Source organism: Chionomys nivalis, chromosome 6, assembly GCF_950005125.1.
Source record: "Chionomys nivalis chromosome 6, mChiNiv1.1, whole genome shotgun sequence".
NCBI classification, from domain to species: domain Eukaryota; kingdom Metazoa; phylum Chordata; class Mammalia; order Rodentia; family Cricetidae; genus Chionomys; species Chionomys nivalis.
The window spans coordinates 17475917-17491043 of NC_080091.1; the positions used below are offsets into that span (position 1 = coordinate 17475917).

The 15127-nt window shown below is 43.1% G+C and overlaps 1 long non-coding RNA gene across 1 annotated transcript in view; it reads left to right on the top strand.

Annotated features, from left to right (window-relative positions):
- Positions 1-653: 653 nt before the first annotated feature.
- The window catches only part of LOC130875800 (uncharacterized), a 454561-nt gene continuing 440087 nt past the window's right edge, over positions 654-15127 (top strand). The window contains exon 1 of the long non-coding RNA XR_009057258.1: positions 654-789. This is a non-coding gene — a long non-coding RNA (uncharacterized LOC130875800). The remainder of the gene's footprint in view (positions 790-15127) is intronic.

Sequence of the window (15127 nt, forward strand, 5' to 3'; positions counted from 1 at the left end):
TTAACCAGAGATATGTAACAGGATCTTAAGTCTTTCTTCCAGGACTTATATATTTCCTTAAAGTTTTAATCTCAGTCTATACTTGGGCAATTAGTGTAATAGGCCCTAGTCGTTTTACAAATGGCAAGCTGAGTCCTCAAACTCCTGTGAAGCTTTCCATGGTCTTGGTGCTAGTCTGGATTCTGTTTCTATGATGGAGTTGAAGTGACTCCAGTAGGCCACCCGAGTGGAGTGCCAAGTGACCATGTGCCCCTTGGTGTGGTGGCGGCTCTTCAGCAGCCCTACCACAGCGGGACAAAACTTGTATTTGAGGTTTTCGAAGTAAACTAGAGCCTCTTGCTTCTGCTTAGTCCACATATGCCAGAGAACATGGGTGGCTAAAAATTTGGCGGGAAGGAAGGGGTGACCAGAGGGGCATCTTCTGGCACTCTCCTGCGTGAGGGAGGAAGAGATGCACCCTCCTCCTCCTCCTTTAGCAAGTGCACCTCAGCCTGAGATTTGGGGATCGCCTCACCTGTATTTACAAAACCCACCACCGCACTCCCCACACCGAGCACCGGGCTGCCTCGCTTTCCACAGCAAGCCGCTGCGACGACGGACGCGGGCGAGCTGGACGGACCGAGGGGGAAAGACAGACAAATAGGCGCGAGCGAGCGCCGGGACCGGGCAGCGGGGAGCGCGAGCGCGGGACGAGCGCGGGTTCAATTAGCGAGACAAAGCAATCATGGCGGAGCAGGCACACCGGGCTGCGCGCCCCGAGGACTCGGCGACCGCCCCGCGCCCTGGCCGGTAAGTGACGCGGCGCCACGCGGCCTCCGCGCTCGCTCCCGCCGCCCGCGCCCCCGCGCCGCCCCCGCCTCCGCCCGGCGCAGCTGGCGCCGCCGCCGCGAGGCCGTGTGACCGCGGGTGGCCCCCGAGCCCTCCGCCTCGGCGGGGGCAGGCCCGCCGCGCGCCTTCCCCGCGACCCAGACCTGGCCCCGAGCCTGCGACCCCGCGACCCGCCGAGCGCCACCGTGCGAGCGGGGTAGCTGCGCGGGGCGGCCTGGGACCCCACTGCAGCATCCCTCGGGCCTGCATCCCCGCCTCCCGCCTCTGCTCAGGCCCCTCAGGTTCCCCTCGCTCCCCTCATCCTTCCCCAGACCGCCTCGGGCGGGAGTGAGTGCAAGTAGTCACCTCCCGCTGGCCAATCGAGGCGTGTCTGCACCCTTGCCTTTGTGGCCCCGGGCTCACTTTTCCCCACAGGACAGAACTCTTGCTGCTACCCAGGCTCTTAGGCTAGTGTCTTTGTGATGAGGTTGGTACAGCCCTTTTAGAAGCTAGGAAAACAAAGGCGACACGTAGGGGAAAACACAGGGCAATGTTACCAACAACAGAAGGGCTCTCTGTGTTCTCAGAGAAGAGGGTTTTCTTTGAGAAAGCCATCAGACATCATGAGCATGTAACTGACATAGGTCCTGTTTAGAGATAAAAAGCAGTCCTTCTGTAGTCCTTCAAGGGCTTCTCAATTTTCCTGTCCACAGGAACCCCTCTCTCCCTTACTATTTACTGCATCTGATTGTTTGCCTTTTCTCGTCCTCTTGTTTGGCCTTTTCAGGACCTTAGTTAATATCGTACCTGTCTTTGTGTTATTTGGGGGAAAATCACAGTAGGGAATGTCTGCTGGGCAACTGTTTTCTTACATACATCTGTACATACATCTTACATGCATGCTGTGGCATCACAGGGCTGACAGGTAACCAACAGACACTGCAGATTATGGTGCAGTGAATTGGTTTATCATCTAGAAAGGAAATGCTGATGACATTACAATAGTCTTGTATTATCATAGCAGTTGCATATGGCTCTTTACAAATATAATCCAGTGGAATTAATAATTTGTTTTTGCTGGGGTTTGAACCCAGGGCCTTGTGCGTGTTAGACAAGTCACTATCAGTGAGCCACACTCCCAGACCATAAAGACGTTAATCATAATTTTTATAATACTTCTTGATGGCCCATCTGGAATAAGACATAGTCCATTTTTTTTTCTTAAAAGAGACAGCCCTACTTTTTCTTGAAAGTGTCATAAATTGGTAATCGTTATTCATTTAATAGATTGACATGTAAAGCCCAGATAAACGGTGAGGAAAAATGGCACACCTCGAAAGTTTCTCCTCAACTCACTCGCTCTTTGGAAAAGCAAGATGGTTTGCTTCACAGTGATTGGTTGAATGGCACAGCCCTTTACCTTACCAGCCTGCCTCTCAGTTCTTTTTTGCCCCACCGTCATTTTCAAAACTAAGATGTACTTTCTCCGAAAGGAACAGTAACAGACAAGGTAACACACCTTAGCTCACCCAGCCTAGGACTTGCTGGGACAGCAGTTTGGTGAAGACAGTACAGGCTTGTTTTTCACAGTCGTGTGGACATAAGGAAAACAAAGCTGGTACTTCCCAAGGAGCTTCTACCAGACACTTCACACCCCAGCGAGATTCCATTACTCAGGAACCCTGAACTCATTCTCATAAATGGATTTTATGTTGACTTTCTGCCCGTACTGGGTCAGAGATCGTCATCTTGGGAGGAAGTGCATTGGCTTCTAAAGTGACATTAGTAGAGGCAGAAAGATCAGCTTTGGGATTATAGATCTTGCTGCCCCATTACGGGTCAGTAAATTAGTAGACTACTTGAGTTGACACTTCTGATCCCAGCTTAATGGGTTGATTAACTTATGTCTGCTGTCTTCATTATGGGCTATTAGCACATTGTTAAACTGGATCTTAGACTTAGGAATTGTTTTTATGTTTACTTTTTGGTTCCTAAGGTTAATCAATATTCATTATAGTTTTACTTTTTTTTTGAACCGAAAGGTTAGTTAGACCCTTCTATAAAAAAATTCAATACATTTATGAGTTGAGGTTGCAAAACTGTCTGCTGAGGAATTTACAACATGCACAAGAATACATAGCAAGAAGTGGCATCACGAGGAGGAAACACACAAATGACATACACTTGTTAAGGGCTTCTTGCTAGTCACCAGTACCTCTACCCTGTTATCTTTCTATGTGCATTTCAGTGTTAGGCACACTAAATCATGACATCCAGACCTCCATTGATGGCTTGTGTAACTTGCTAGCTGGGTATAGTTAAAACTTGGGCTTTGCCCGCCAGAGCATGTGAATCTCGGGTGCTAGTGAGGAACATTTTTGTGATCAGCATAGCTTAGAAATCAATCTGTAGACCGTGTTGTTAAATCCACACACCATGTCTTTTTTTCTTGGCTTTCTTGAACTCTGTAGCATATTCCACGGTCGTTGTCATCCTGGTGATTTGGGAATCATCAGTAATCATTCTTTAACCTCACCAGTTGGCAATTAATATATTAATAATGCTGGAGGAAATGACTAAGAGAAGCTTGAAACTTATCTGCTCAGATATGCAATTAATTCAGAGGTGTGTACACTGATTCGGGTGGAGCTTTATCAGAGCTGAATTGGCTGGCTGGCAGGTATTGAGAGAAACCAAAGCAGCAAGCAAAACTAGAGTCAAACCCAAGAATCATAATAAGGAACTTCTACCAAACATGGGCTCACTCCTTACCTTGAGATTCATAGCCAATTCACAGTCCTTCTTTTGGGGCCTAGAAAACTGAGTTCCTTCTGAGCCATGTATGCATCTCTTAACCCATCAGATAGTTGAGTGAGTACATGTTGCAAGCTTCTTTAACTTGAAGGGAATTAGGATATTTTTATATATTTAAAACCGAGACTAAAAAGAATGATCAAAAAGCCAAGGGATGATGCCCCAGATCATGGAAGGCTTCTGTATTTGTCAGAGATGATGAATGACCTGACTGTAGGGCTAGGATGCAGACAAGACTGTAGGAGATGAAGGAGGAAGAAGATGGTCAGAACCCTAGAGTAGATCATTTTAAACAAGAATGCTTGAGGATGATATTATCAAAGGTACTATAGCTGAAAAACAAATCTCAGTCACAGGACCAAGTTTCAGAGAAAACACAGTCTTAGTTAAAACAGAATAAAAATAGCATTAGGTACGTTAAATAAAATCTGTGAGAGCACCTGCCTTCAAATGCAGCCGCATTTGGTGGTATTAAAAGCCTGCACCAATAGGTAATCCTCTTGAGTCATCTTTGTAATTATTCAAGGACAAGTGACCACATGGCTGAGGTCTGCCCAGCTCACCAAGCTCTAGGTACACAGATTATTTTGGATTATGAAGTGTTTGGAGTTCATGCTTGCTTGAAATTCAATCTCCTTAGTGCTTTCTTACACCTTTATTTCATTTTCTTAAGCTCTACCAAAATGTGTGTGTATAACAACTCAGCCATTCTACAAATTATCTTGATATTTGGGGATTTGTTTGTCTTTGGGAATCTGGTACAATCTTTGCAAAGGTAGAGGATATACTACCTCTTCCTTAAAGTATCTGTTCACTGCCCACCAGGGCCAAGAGCAATGCTTTGTGTTCTGCTCTGCCAATCACTGACCTGAATCAGTTTTCAAATTCGTGGTGTGTAAACGTAAGGGAGTTATTGAAACTTTGTTGGCAAGAGCTTACTAAGTCTGTATTTTCTGAGGAAAGGAGAAACAAAAGCAAGATATTTGGCCTTATCAGACGGCAATCTGCAGATGGATTTAAAAATATGAATTTAGTTTAATTAAAAATAAGAATTTTGACTAATTGCTGACTTTGTGGTAAGCTCCATGCTTAAAGAAAGACTGTGAAAAATAATATGTACCTGCAAAAGCAATTGTCTTCGCGGTATTCCGTTCTGCCTACCTCAGTAGAGGCAGGAGTGTGAACGCTGTGGCCAGAGGCAAGGCAGGGTTCAGAGGAGCAGCAGGTTGCGTCATCCCTGACCCTTGGAAGCACCTCAGAGACTCGGCACAGGTCAGATGGCACAGCCTCTGGTGAAGGGAATGCTCTGCAGCTCAGGGATTAATAGCACTGGGCTGAGAGGCCCAAGCCCCTGCTTCACTTGGCCTTCTGCTCCATTACCAGCAGGACACAAGCTCAGAACCAGGAAGATGGTGAATCAGGGACAGCAGTATTCGGAAGGTGACATTGAAGTGCGGGCAGAAGGGCTTTGCTCTTACTTCTCAATGTCTGTAGCTTACATAGAGGCAACAGACTCAAACCTGTGGAGAATGCTGCTCCCTCAGGGGAATAAAGTCTCTGTTATGCATGATTCATGTAAAGAGGTGAAGCCACCTTAGCTGCAAAGATGAGGTGGATGGGACAGAAAAGTGTAGTAGATGAGAGTGTAGCAATCCGAGGAAACTGTAGCTTTCCACTCCACAAGCATCTGAGACCCAACATCCCCATGGCGTATGATTTGGAAGCAGCTTTAAGCCCCAATGGAACTGTGTATCCAGGATTTCATTTTCTCAACAAGGCACCAAAAATTACTTTAGTTTATGCAGAATTAACATGTCAAAATTATGGTGAAATTTTAAAATTCAAGAATATATGTCTACAACCTGTTTGTCATGAAGCCTCCCTTCTCAAATGAAAGCTTCTAAATACAGCAGTGTTAAAACAGAGCACTGGGAAGTGGTCTGAATTGGGAAAGCGTCATTGTACTTCTGATTACTTGAGCCTTCTTTACCCCAACACATTTCTTTAATGACTTCTTAAGGTATTATGTCAAATTTAACGTAGTTGATTCTTGGCTAACAAAACAAGAGCAGCCAGTATAAAACTTCTTTGCCATACTATGCTTCATTGAAGAATGTAACTTATATAAGAGAAGCAACGTGACCCTAAGACTATCACACTGTCAAGAGTACATGGAACTCACATCGAAAATTTAGATGAACATTTTTAAAAAATTAAATTTTTCTATTTGTTCTTCTCTCAGGTACCATAGATGATCAACACTCTGGACTTTGAATGCAGAGATTCAAATTCAAAAAATTAATTTTTATTTTGGTTTTGATGCTTACCTTGGGAAGTTGCCCATTAGTTGAGTTATATATATGAATTTTTATTATTTTATAGAAAACAAACTATAAATGTTGTGGCATAAGAAAAGCACATTTTACGGTTTTTTAGATCAGGACTTTAATACCTGTTTCATTTTACTTAAGCCAAGATATCATTGGGTCTGTGTTTGGATCTGAGGGTTCTAGGGAGTTAGGTGTCTAAAGATCATTCACACTCCTTGGTGCATGCTAGCCCTTCCTCTGTCTTCAGAGCCAGTGATGCAGCAATGTTGCATCTTTCTGGACCACTCCTCCATGTCCTGTCTCCTAAGTACATCTGGGACAGAATCAGTGTACATAAAGGTTCTCACTATTTGATTGAGCACATGTGGGTTGGTGAGGATTGTCTCAGTATCATAGTCATTAACTCGAGTTGCATTTACAGAGTGCCATTAGCATATTTGAAATATTAGGTTTTCTGTTGATGAGTTGTGAGGATGTAAATACTTGTTGGGGACCACAGTTATATCCAATCTTAATCATTTATCTCCTAACGATTCTGGTGTGGGTATCTATAGAAGTAGAGACTGAAACAAAAATGCCAGGGCTACAACTTTCTTTGTGAGCAACACTGAAATTACTGACCGGTGAGGAATTAAGATAGGGAATGAAGCCACAGAGAGCTGTAATAGCAATTGGGACACTGAAGCTTTATCCTACTGGGGATGCTGCTGGAGAGTGTGGGATGTGGGTCTGATAGAAGGGAGAGGAGTGTGGCATTTGTTCTCCACGTCCTTGATGGCTCACACTGCTTCCCCTCTCTGGCAGTTTTCACTGGCCCTGCCCATGAGCCAACCGTGTTCCCCCAGACAGGCTAAAGACCTTAGGCAGTGATCACAGATGTTCACAGTGTGTAGCTTTCACATGAAGGCGTGAGGTCAAGTTCATGTCAGATTTTGGGAGACAAGTGTATTAACTTACTCATCTCCTAGATTTACTTTCATTTAATGTCCCAGCATTTCTTTGAGATTCTCCTCTTTCTAGTGCTAGCGGCCTCTCTTGCCCTAGTATACAGATCTCTCTCCCACTCTCAACTGTGCTCTATTGGGCCTCAAAATATGTTTTTCTGGAACACAGCATTAAGTGTCATGCAAAACAGGCAAGCAAACAAAAGTCTTCATTGAGTTCCCATTAACTATAGTCAAACTTAAAAGAAAGTGCTCAGCCGAGCCCCCAGGGTCTTCAATTCTGGCCCCACAGACCTGGTTTTTCTGTCAACTCTTAGCTTCTGCAGTCCCAGGTGAGGCAACATTACCCCACCCCCCGCAGAGAGCCTTTGCCTGCTGCCTCTGCTTTGTCACTGGGATGCTAGCACTCTTCATCTGAACCACAACAGGCTCACCATCTCAGTCCTCATTACTCATCTTGTGACTATTTTTGAACCCATCTCGTGCTTTTCTGTGCCCATACTCCTGATCATAGAGTCTTGTTTGCAGGGCTAATGATCTCGTCTCTGCCTTTCTTGAAGGTGTAGACGAAACCTTTCGTGTCTTTATTTAGGTTTCCAGTTGCCCATCCCAGCTGGAAGTGAGGCATCTCTCACCTCTGAACTCTTTAAAACTATTTTAGCTCTTATTATTTTTTTCATAATGTTAGCCGTCATTTCATAGAATGTAAGCTAAATCTTCTCAGATTGGTTTCAATGTCTTTGAAGGAAACAGAATGTCCTCCCCCTCATCGGATCTATGAATGCTTTTCTTACAAGAGGAGGGGGGCATTCCAGTTTTGTGTGGCTGTATTTGTAAAAACACAAATAATCTGTTTTGGAAAAATATGAACAAAATGACAACTGTAAGGGGAAATGAATTTGTATTATAGTGCAGCTCTGCACTCCAAGACTCTTGAGTGGAATGATGAAAGCAATGAACTTTCCTTTTCATTCCTTCAATCAAGGGGATAAAGGGAGAAAACCAACATGTTTAAAACCAAAGCTTCCTGCAGTTTAGTCTGGAAGTCGGGATGTTTCTCCATGCTTAGTGTATTCAGAGAGAGAAGTTGAGAACCGAAGACCTTTGCCTTTTCAAAACCAATGAAGCACAATTTAAAAGTCTTCGGAGTTTCTCATTTCAGCATTTTAAATTTCCAAAAGTAATTTTCAAAAGAACCCAGGGTAGAACTCCATTTGGAATTCAAAAAATATGCAGTGGCTCCTTGAAGACTGGCTTTAATCTTCTCCATCTGAAACAAATCTCTGTTTTCATTTTGATCCCAGGAGTCATAATGGTAAAGGTGGCCTGGAGAAGCTTGAGAAGCAAGCAACAGCCAATGAGCTGGCATGGTACTGGCATACCTGACCTCCTGTGCATGGATATGCACTCCAGGGCCTGGGATGTGGTGTGCATGTGTGCGAGTTTGTGTGTGTGTGTGTTTATGCATGCATGTGTGCTGGAAGTTGTACTTCACAGTAGTTTTGACCTAGCTGTTCGAGCCAACAAAACTTCTGTACTGCTGTCAGAGAAAGAATATATTTATCTGGTGGTGGCATCATTTACTTATTCCCGACCTCACTGACACCAGTCAGTTGAGCTAATCGTCAACATATGATGTTAATATTGTATAGTTCTCAGCCCTGGAAGTCTAGAGGATACATGAACCTCACCTGCAGATGTTTCAGAAGAATTGACCGGGCTGTATTGTGAAAGTAATGTCAGATAAGTCCAGTGAGCTGGACTCCTGTGCTCCCGTCCGCCCTCTGTAGTCTGACATGGGCATGGACATGGGGGGCTGTAGAGCTTATAGATCATACGTACAGAAACCATTTGCTCTCCAATTGCAGGCAATTTAAGAGCTGAGCAAGCAGATCTGACAGTATTAAGAGAAATGTCTCCCATCCATACGGCACGAGTTACAACTGAATTTCAGGTCTCCTGACTGCTCGACCATAGTCCTTCCTATTTAAAGTGTGGTTCTCGGACCAGTAGTGCTTTATTAAAGATGCCGACTGTCAGGCTGTCCTCCTGACCTCTCGAGTCAGAGTCTGTTTAAACAACTTCCACAGACGACTTGCAGTCACAGTCTTTTGAGAAACGCCAGTCTTCGCCTTTGTTTTAACTGCCATGTTTGAGAGCCTAACCCGAGTCTCCAGAATTTAGCACAGTAATCTGGGACAAGATGTGTAACTGTTGTATTTTGGAATGCATTTTGGCTATGACGTGATGTGTTAGACATGTCTTCTAAGTACTCTTCAAGCGTATGGACTTGCTTATGCTTTCTGTATATGTTCAACATTGCAACGTCATGAACCGCAATTGAGTACTTATTTGATACTACATGCTGTGACCCAAGGAGTAATTGAGACACTTCCTAAAATCTCACCATCTGGTTAATGAAAATGGCTAATAAAGAGATGCGACAATATTGTGGGGTAAAAGTCACAATGAGAAAGAACACAGTGACTCAAGGGTACATGGTGTTTGTGGTGAGAACATGGAGGAAGAACACTGAGTTCAGACTTTGGCATGACCTTGGGATTTTAAATCCAATTTGAAAAAAAGAGGACTACAGATGGTAACGAGGAGGAGGAGTCAGCTGAGTGGTCAAGTCAGAGGGATGTGGACCAGAGATAGCAGCTTTAGCAAAAGCCTAGTGCACAGACACCTCACTCTGTGTATCAAAATAGAAGGGAAACCACACATTAGGTGTGGGTGCTCTGATGGTCCATAGAAAGATGGTCTTGTGCAGGGCAGAAAAGAGACATGATGAGCTTCTTATCCCTTGGGCTTCACAAGTAGCGGAAATAAGTTTTCAAACAAGAGGAACGTCCAGACACAGCGTTGAATCATGAATTATTGGTAAACTCCATAAGCACTACAGGCTAGAATGAGATGGTCCTGGTGTTGTGTTCATTTAGTCCATTTCTTTACACATCCAATGACAGTCTAATGCTGCAAACCAGCAAGAAAGGAACATCACTGTAGTCCAGAGAGAGGCAAACAGTTCTGTAACCTTACAGAAGCATTCTCTTTGAAAGGAGATGGTCCAAGGTGATAACCAGTAGGCACATGTGACTGTGGAGCTCTCGAAATGTGGCTAGTCAAACGGAGTTGCGTTCAATGAACAGGACAGCAGATTTCAAAGACATACAAAAACTTCAATTTTTACATTAGTTTCTTAGGGAAATAATACTTTGACTACATTGGGAGTTCATATTAAAATATAATATTATTAAAAAAATAATAGTACTACATATTAAAATTAGTTTCACCCTTTACTTTTTGAACGTAGCAACTGGCAGGCTAGTGATTAAGTATGTGGCTCACTTAGACTTCTGTGGGCAGGCTACTTAAACATAAAGTTACTTTTACTTCCACTCTAGAAACACACTCCCAATTCAGTATGTGGCTCCAGGTAACCTAGAAGTGGTTTTTGGTTTTTTAATGATTGTGCAAAATTAGAATAAAGTCAGACAACAACTGAAGAATCTCCTTTCTATAGTATTTAAGTTTTTAAAAATTTTCCCTTACTCTTAAACGGTCTTGAGGGTGCTTTTATTTCTCGGATGTGCAGGTATAGGATGTGCACAGCTCTTTTCCTCTAAAGCCTGAATAAAATGCCGTTGTCACACACACCCTCTCTAATCTGCGTTATGTGACATACACTTGGTGGCACCGAGCTTTAGGTTCTGTTTCCAGTTTGGTGCAGATGTGAAGGCTCCAGTTAATGAGAGCGTTGTGTGAGTGTTTGTGTTTCGGGACGAAAGGCTCCCGGAATGTGCCTTGGAGCTTTAGATAAATTCTGCACAGGGAATCAAGTGACATGTTCAAATTAACTGTGGCCAGACACATCCAGACGATATGAATATCAATGTTGGATTCTTGCTCAAATTAGGGTTCTTGGTATCAAGGATAAGTGCCTTCTTGCCCAGCAGTCAAAACCACTGTATTTCACTCTTCACTGGGATGTGGCAGTTCAGGATCTGTCTGCATTGAACTCCGCTGTGAGATGTCATTTAGAATATGTATCTTAACCCATTTGGCAGGAACTTCTTCAATGGCCTAAAAATTTCAGACCTTAGTTTTGAGGGTTTTGGAAAATAATCCTACTGTTCTGTATTTAAATAAAAAGCATATTGTGATCATTTATTATTTGTGCATGAGGTGGGTGGTGGTAGTGATGGTGTCAGAGGACGGCTTGTGGGGATGGATTTCTCCTTCTGCCGTGTGGATCCTTCGGACCAACTCAGAGACTGAGCCATCCCTCTGGACCCGGTCCCACTGTTTTTTTTTTTTTTTAATATTTATTTATTATTTATTATGTATACAATATTCTGTCTGTGTGTATGCCTGCAGGCCAGAAGAGGGCACCAGACCTCATTAGAGATGGTTGTGAGCCACCATGTGGTTGCTGGGAATTGAACTCAGGACCTTTGGAAGAGCAGGCAATGCTCTTAACCTCTGAGCCATCTCTCCAGCCTGGTCCCACTGTTAATTTTATTTCCAATACTGACATGGTTTACTGGGGGAAACTATGGAGTGTAAGCTGTGGGTTTTATCATCAGTAGACAGTGCCCATGTTTCACCAGTGGTCAAAGCAGAAGAGTGCATGAGAAGCAGCCATGGAAGTCCAGTTCCCTGCGCTGCTGTCTCTTCACAAATTGCTTCTCGAAAGTCAGTGCACCAAAGTCTAATTCCTTTATGGGCTAATTCATGAACTGGTCAACCTGCCAAATCATTATTTATCAGATTTTCCTCGTTTCCCCTGAAAATCTTGTAGAATTAGCAGGTGCTTTGGGGACACTTTCAAGGGTTTGCCCTGCCTCTTCTTTGCTCTGCCTGCGGTGCTTTGACCACCTGTTGGGCTCTAACTCAGTTCACTGTGCTCTGCGTTTTTTTTTTCAGATTTTTCTCACTTTGGGAAATTTGCAGTTATGTATTGTGATCTGCAGTGTTGGGCTTGTCTTACAAACTGACGAATTCTTAAGTTATAGAAAGGGGATGAATTCTTGCAATCCAAGTCAGTGTTCCTCTTGCCTCTTGGCTTTTGTGCAGTTTTGGTTCCTAGATTTGCTAAATGGGTGAATCAAATGATTTCTTGAAGCACAGTCTTAGCATGCTGGAACCAGCTAAAATGGACACATACAAAATGATGACTAAATAATGTGGACTGGCAAGTATGCTGCACATGAAATAAAAACTAAAGGCAATAGGAGAAACTTAAACTGGTTTCAATGTGTTGTTAGGGGGAATTGGCCTGTCTCATGCAACACAATCTATTAGAAACTTAAAGATGAAGAAAGGTTGTGGCTTCTCTTGCTGGCTTCTTCCGACTTGTTGCTAGTTTGTTAAGTCAAAAGGAAGTACAATTATTCGTGGTTGTAGAGAAGTTGGAGTGCCACGAAGGATTTTATAACAGGCTTTGTTCTTAGGAATGCCAATTTGCAATACGTTAATTACAGCCAAAGTGAGCTGAAGTTCCTACGAGTTGTTGCTGTGGAGACAAAGTGAAAATCAGTCAGGTGAAATAAAGGTAACCTCTGAGAGCTTGGGCTGTAGCTGAGTGGGAGGAGGGCTTGCCCAGCACACACCAAGCCCTGGCTTCAATCTCCAGACTCACACGAATGGACTGTGGTGACTCCTGCCTACAGTCTAAGTGCCTGAGAATCAGAGGCCGAAGGATTAGAAGTTCAAGTTTATCCTTGACTCCTCAGTAAGTTTAAAGTCATCTTGGGATATATGAGACCCTGCCTCAAAATTTAATTACTAAATTCATTTTCAAAACTTGTAATTATTCTGGACATTTGATTCTATAAAGGTTACAGATATTTTAAAAATTAATTCTTGGTAAATTTACCAAATTCAAGGTATTTCACATTCATTATTCAGTAAAAATGACATTTCATGATTGGGTAGTCAACTGCTCTAAACCTTGCTTGTCTTGCTCTGGATGAAGCTGATGGATGAGACTGCTCTTTAGGGACTTTATAGGCCCATGTAAGGTACCACACAGTACCTCACACAGCTGTTTAGCTGCTGTCCCCTTTTGTTGGACATGACTAGGCTTTTAGTCAGCTCTCTGCAAAATCATGTTAGTGTCCTGGGCTTTAACCTTCTCAATTTGAAAGTGAAGGGTTTGACTGAATTCTAAGATTTCCTTCCACCCAAAGAATTCTATGGTGCTCAAACCAAACAAGAGTGCAAGTTATCTCTGGTCTGCTGGACCAAGACATGTGCAGATCTCAAGACCACTGCGGTCTGGGCTCCAGATGTGAACAGAATTTAGAACTAAGGTCACTGAGTTGCTCCTGCTGGCGAGGATCAGCCCTCACAGCGTGTGCTTGGGCTGGATCCTGTCTGAGTTGTGGCCTGAGCAATGGTGTGGCTGTGGGAAGGACTGCTTCGTGTATGCCCAGAGCCATGAGTTCAGTGCTCACTACATCCTGTTTCTTGATCCTCTGGCATGCAGGGAGATGCTGAGCATCCCTGAAGTGGACTGGGTTCAGGCTGAAATGTTCCTAAGCATGGGTGACCTGCTGGTTCCTGCTGGCTTCCATCCCACTCAGATTTTTTTGTTGTTGTTGATTACCATTATTAAGCATTTATTTGGCAACCCTAAATAATCTGCCATTTACCAAAAGGAAGTGAGCATACCGTCTGTCCTTTTACAGCTCCTGGACATTTCTGTGCAGAGCAGGCCTTTATTCTGTCTGGACCACGTCATACATGTGAATTCAAATTAGTTAGAATAATAAGTAACTTTTTTTAAAAAGAGCAACCCAAAAAGCCTGTGTTAAAAATAGCTACTGCCAAATTTAAAATGCTATAGAAAAAGTCCAGTCTTTCTTCTTGGTACTTTATAACATTAGAGATTTTCCCCAAACACAGCACAGTTTTACAAATACAGTGAAATGTGCATACAGCCGGCACTCTCAGCTCTAGGCTGCCTGCATCTCCATACATAACATTGTCTCCCTGTCTTCAGAAGTTCTAAGCGAAGTCAAAAGCACACCCTTCCTTACATTTCCGTTTGTAAAATGCAGCACACACCTCAGCCCGTGGCGGGGGGGGGGGGGGGGAGAAAGAGACAACTGCATGCTGGAGGAGCCATTGGCAGAACACACTGCAATCTTTCCTTTAGGCTCACAGGGGATGCGGATTTAATGCATGGGCAAAACACTCCATCCCTAGAGGGTCCAGGACCCATAATCCTGCCATACTAATTGTTGCAGCCAAGTAGACATGGAGGCTTCCTGCACAGATAACTGGCTGCACTCAGAGAAACTTTGTTTTTTTATTTTCTAACACACCCATATTTGGGGGAATGTTTCATATATTCCCTTAAGTTCAGAAAATAAAAAAAAAATGAGGAGCAGGATAAACCCGAATGTCCTTAATGTATTTCAATTTTAGTGGCATTAGAATGCTTACTAGTACGTCTACATGCAGGAATATAAACACCTAGAAATATATACAAATTGCTTTAAATTCTGACATCTGAAAACTCACATTTCACAAACTGATAAATTATAAATTGGCTAATCCATATTACCAAAGTATGAACTTTCTTTAAGTAACCGTGTCCTTGGTTAATTTAAAATACTTTCAATTTGTAGGTATTTCATTTTCATGTCACTCCAGGGATGAATTCATTGTTTAAAGTGAGATGCACCTGGATGAAATGAGTGTTTATGTGCTCTGGCTTCCCTTTCTCTTCTCTGCACCTCAAGCTGTTAACCGTTAATGTCTTACTTTATTTAAAATCATGTACTTAAGCCATTTAATAAACTCAGAAGAGGTGAGTTCTCAAAATAGCAATTGGGGCATATATTACAATCATTCCCTCAAAACAAAGAAAATTGAATGCCCTATATTGTAAATCCCCCACTACCCACAGTTCCACCCTATACCCAAGAAGAGCTGAGCTGTTTCAGGGCTGCACACAGTTTGCAATTTTGGCTGGTTAAAAAACAAAAAAACAAATAAACAAAAAAAAAAAAAAAAAAAAAAAAACAGAATCCCAGCACATAAACCAGCATTGGTGGTAAATGTGCCAGTTTTGAATTGTTCACTGTTTTTTATTATAGGTTCTAGGCTTCAGATAAACTAGTGGCTCCTATTGCTTTTATAACAGGATATTAAATTGCAGCTTCTGGCAGGCGGCACCTGCCCTCCTTTTGGCACAAACTAGTCTGGAGTCGGCCATGT